This window comes from Otolemur garnettii, unplaced genomic scaffold, assembly GCF_000181295.1.
Source record: "Otolemur garnettii isolate 467f Iridium unplaced genomic scaffold, OtoGar3 scaffold00061, whole genome shotgun sequence".
Lineage (NCBI taxonomy): Eukaryota > Metazoa > Chordata > Mammalia > Primates > Galagidae > Otolemur > Otolemur garnettii.
Window position 1 is genome coordinate 2,785,887 of NW_003852456.1, and position 5,023 is coordinate 2,790,909.

Here is a 5,023-nt window from a genome sequence, read left to right on the forward strand (position 1 = left end):
CGGGGCCAGCTCCCTAGCTATCCCCGGGCGCTGGGGGCCGCGGAAGCTGAGCTGGCGCGGAGCTAGGAGAGCGTCTTCCTGCGGACTGGAGGCTGTGCGGTGAGTGCCGCCCTCGGCCCTATTCTCCGCGCCAGCGGCCCCGCGCCCGCTGCCCGAGTCCTCCCGAGCCCGGCGCCGCACCAGGGACCTTCCCGGGTTTGCAGCCAGGGACCTGCCTGGGTTTGCAGCTGCTGCAGGGAGAGAGAGAAGATCGGCGCGGTCCGGGCGGCGGGTCCTTTGTTTTGCCACCACCACGGGGGTGGGGGTCCTCTCTGAAGCCCGCAGAGCTAGAGACCTGGCCGGGGAGCAGGAGGCCGGGCGCGGGGCCGAGACCTGAAGATGGGAAACATGGTCGGGGGCCAGACTGGGGTGAGTGGAGGGTGGTCTGATGGCGGGCCTGGGGCCCAGGAGACCCGATCAGGAAGCGGGAGGCAGCGGGATACAGGGACAGTGACCGGGGCCGAGACCGAAGAGCGAGGCGCTGGCCCTCGGGGCTCATCCTCCCTTTATTGGACTAGTGTATTTGGCCGTTGTCGCCTTCTGGATCTGCAGCCTACATATTCTTGGGTTGCCAGTGTGGTTTCGTTTTCTGGGGAGCTAATTGAGAGCATTTAACTCCAATTGTAAATCTTGCTGGCTCACACCTGTGGCTGTATGCCCAAGCCAGCGTCGGGTTTGAGCCGCCTCGAGGTCTCCTCAGGCCATATTGAATTAGAGGGCTCTTCTCATGCTGTCACGCCTGTTTTCAGAGTCTGCGTGAGCAGCTGCCTTTTTCCCCCTTTCTCAGTGAGTGGCACCCAAGGAGGAAACCAGAAAGCAGCCCTCTCCCTCCGTCACCCACCGCGCTTCTGCCCCAGTCAGTCACCAAGCCTTGTCGACCCCCTCAAAGCCTGCCCCATTTGTCCACTCTGTCCATCCCTGATTTCAGCCACACTTGGCTCTCACTCGACCACCGCTGCCTCTTCACTTGCCTGGCCACTCCCAGACCCTCCTGCCCCTCTCCAGTCCGTTCTTTATGCAGACGGCAGAGGGAAAGCATCCTTTGCCCCTAGGGTAAACCCAACCCTTAACTGATTGACAAGCCTGGCACTGGCTGAGTCCTGAGAACCCTCCCCTGCCTTCACCTTCACTGTCTCCCACCAGTCACTTAACCTTCCAGCTTGTTCCCTGCCTGGAACACTTAACTCCTTCCTCCTCCCGTCACACCGTCACACCAGGGTAAGCTCCTGCTTATGTCTCTGCTCTCATTAAACAGCTGGAGGGACAAGTCAGACCCGGGTCTGCTATCTTCCCTCCTAGGAATGGTAAGCAGACTCCATCTAGGACTGACTTTCTCCATACCTCTTCCCCAAATCCAGAGTCTGGCACAAGTGAATGCCCATTCATTTGTGTTTTCACTACAGTATTATCCTTTTTAATAACTTTGCCTCATCTAGAAAAAGTAGATCTGTTTTAGGATTACATAGCAAATTGTAACATAGGGACTAACAGAGAATACAGAGGTGGAATATGGAGTCAGCGTAACTGCATGAACTAACATTCAAGGCAGTGCTAAGTGAGGCGGTTAGGCCGGCAGTGTCAGAGTGTGCTCAGCTGCTTTGCGCTGTGGTTACATCATCTCCAAAAATGAAATGTAAGGCTTATATCATCCCTATCACAGTATGATGTTTGAGCTTTGGTTTTGCTTTGTTCTTTTGCAACAGAAGGCTTTTGAAAGTGAAAATGTATTTTAATGAATGAATAAACCATTTATCAGAGTGTTTCGATAAAACCGGTTCAAGGTAAAAGAAATTACACTTGAATCCCTTTTCCTAAAAAAGACCTTGCCTCCTGCCCTTAGAAGAGACTGGCTTTGGGTTCATGTCCTAGCACAGTGGTTATGGCACCAGCCATGTGCACCAAGGCTGGTGGGTTCAAGCCCAGTCCAGGCCAGCTAAACAACAAGGACTGCTGCAACAAAAAATAGCTGGGTGTTGTGGCAGATGCCTGTAGTCCCAGCTACTTGGGAGGCTGAGGCAAGAGAATCACTTAAGCCCAAGAACTTGAGGTTGCTGTGACACCACGGCAGCACCCTACCAAGGGCAACTCCAAAAGAGACTGGCTTCTTATCTGATATAGGCAATGCTGTTTTACTTTCAAACCTACTTTAACATAATCTCCTAATGCCTCATCCACTCTTTAATGTTACAAAGCAATCTTTACTTTCACAAATGACATTATGTTGATTCTGGTGCTTAATATTAATTCTTCAAGCTCTTCCTCCAAGATAAGAAGCACTAGTATTTGGACCTTCAAATAGAATGTGGGAATTCATAAATTTATGTAATGTTAGTTATTTTATTTCGCTGCATGTTTTGTTCTTGCCTTCACATGTTGCCTATAGAGCTTCTGCATTAGGGTAGAATAAGATAAAGTTATCTGGCAAGCACTTGCCTTGCTTGCCAAGCTACTTTTTAATGCCAGGGCACACTGACATAAGCCCTGAATAGGGGGAGACGCTTTGGGGCTCCACTGATTTATAAAGTCAGAATCTAATACAGCATTCTGCACACAGTGGTGTTCACTAAATGAGTACTGATGCAAATACCAAATGAATAAATGCTGCTGACTCGGACTTTTGACCATTTAAACCTTCTCTTGCAGGCAGGATTTCTTTAATCAACTGGTTTTATACTTTTATCTAATTCTATAAAACAATGGTTCTCAGGGGTAGTAGTGAGGCACTATAGGTTATTTTTATAAAAGGCATCCAAGACCCTCCATTCTACATGTATTTTATGTTATACAAAATATTTAGGTCTGCAAGGACTTTCCCATTTTCTCTCTTTGCCCCTCCAAAAATATCATCTTAAGACTTCATTTGGGCCCGGTGCCTATAGCTCAACCGGCTAAGGCGCCAGCCACGTACACCTAAGGTGGCGGGTTTGAATCCCCAGCCCAGACCCGCCAAACAACAATGACGGCTGCAACCAAAAAATAGCCGGGCGTTGTGGCGGGCGCCTGTGGTCCCAGCTACTTGGGAGGCAGAGGCAAGAGACTCGCTTGAGCCCAGGAGTTGGAGGTTGCTGTGAGCTGTAATGCCACGGCACTCTACCCAGGGCAACAGCTTGAGGCTCTGTCTCAAAAAAAAAAAAGAAAAAAAAAAAAAAAGACTTCATTTGGATGAGGGGAAGACAGACCCTTGCATATAGTATATTCTCTCTGACTTACGACAGACACTTAGAGACTTTCCACAGTGAGAAATGCTCCAGTCTGTCTTCTGGTCATGGGACCCATGCCAGAGAAAAGGAAAGGGTGGTTTACAGGCACTCGAAGGTTACAAACGAGATAGGTTCTATAGGTTTGTTCTTTTTTTTTTTTGAGGCAGAGTTTCACTTTGTTGCCCTTGGTAGAGTGCTGTGGCACCACACAGCTCACAGCAACCTCCACCTCCTGAGCTTAAGCGATTCTCTTGCCTCAGCCTCCCTACATGCACCCGCCACAACGCCCGGCTATTTTTTGGTTGCAGTTCGGCCGGGGCCAGGTTTGAACCCACCACCCTTGGTATTGTAAGTGGGATGTCTGTAACTCAGGGACTGCCTGTATTTGTTCATGAGGTACAACCAACTTAGTTTTTCCATATTTATTTTCTAGTTCACATGTTTTTCTCCTTGATTCCATGACAAATATTAGAAGACTGACTTCACCAGGCCTAGTGGCAATACCAGTTTAGCAATTCTTCTATGTCCCCAAAGGAATTCAGAGACCAGATGGGGAAAGATGTCTAGAAAATCTCTGTACAGTACAGCTCAAGTTTTTTCCTACCCAAACTATTGTGAAACAGATCTTTGTATTTCATTCACTAAATTTGGAAATGTGACTGCTTGTCAGACTGTCCTCTGACAGCTAATAAATATAACGCTGATATTTTTCAAAGTGTTTGACAGACATGTAGTCTTCCCAGAAGTCACTCTAGGAAGGCTTCACCTTTCCTTTGGAGGCAAATAAATAGCAGATGTGTCTTAATGACTTGTAGTGAATGCTGAACACAAAGCCTCTTCTTTTACTTCCTAGAAGTCAAGTTACCTGAACATCAGAAATGCCATAATCATTATTGCTTTTTTCCCCTAATTAGACTTAAGTGCACCATATGCTCTTTTGGTATCGCCAAAGTTTCTATCATGTTATTTATGCTCTTTGTCTCATCATAAATGGAGTTGCTGAGATTACAGATTTTTGTTTTCTTCTTTGAAATATAGTAGTGTCAATAACTACAGTACCTGAATTATACTAAGGTGGTCCTCTTGAATCAGATCCCAGTTTGAACATTCTTTGTCATTTAAAACTTGCTTAACTTCTGTAATCCTCAATCAACAGAACTATTGGTGGGGATCCTTATGCTTCTGAGTGTCATTGAGACTAGAAATGCTGTGAACCTTTCTGCTTTGGGTCTTGCCCCTGTGAGCCCAAAGGAAGAGGAAGGGTCATACTGTGCTTTGCACACAATGCTTGCATCACATGTCTTCTTTGGGCTGCTATTCTGATAATCTTTACTTGTAAATGATTTTTTAAAATATTCATATTCATGGAGATGATTCAGAAATGAACAGTTTTTGGCTTATTGTCTCATTTTGGGATTTATGAACGCTTAGGGCAGAAATCAAGTTTTATCCCTGATCTCAGAGATTCCCTATGGGACAGGCAGGAAGAACAGCCTGATGGTGGGAAATGCATTAGCTGATTAAGCATCTCTAAAACTGGGCCGGGCATGGTGGCTCACACCTGTAAACCTCTCACACTGGGAGGCTGAGGCAGGTGGATTGCTTGAGCTCAGGAGTGTGAGAACAGCCTGAGCAAAAGCGATACCCTAACTCTACTAAAATTAGAAAAACTAAGACAAGAGGATTGCTTGAGCCCAAGAGTTGGAGTTTGCTATGAACTGTGATGTTGTGGCACTCTACCCAGGGGACATCTTGAGACTGTCTCAAAAAAAAAAAAAAAAAAA

General features: G+C 47.1%; 1 protein-coding gene across 1 annotated transcript in view; it reads left to right on the forward strand.

Moving 5' to 3' along the window:
• Window positions 1-50: 50 nt before the first annotated feature.
• Window positions 51-5,023, forward strand: part of CASP3 (caspase 3) — a 20,269-nt gene continuing 15,296 nt past the window's right edge. The window contains exon 1 of the mRNA XM_003792784.3: window positions 51-99. The gene's annotated coding sequence lies outside the window, so the exon portion shown is untranslated. The remainder of the gene's footprint in view (window positions 100-5,023) is intronic.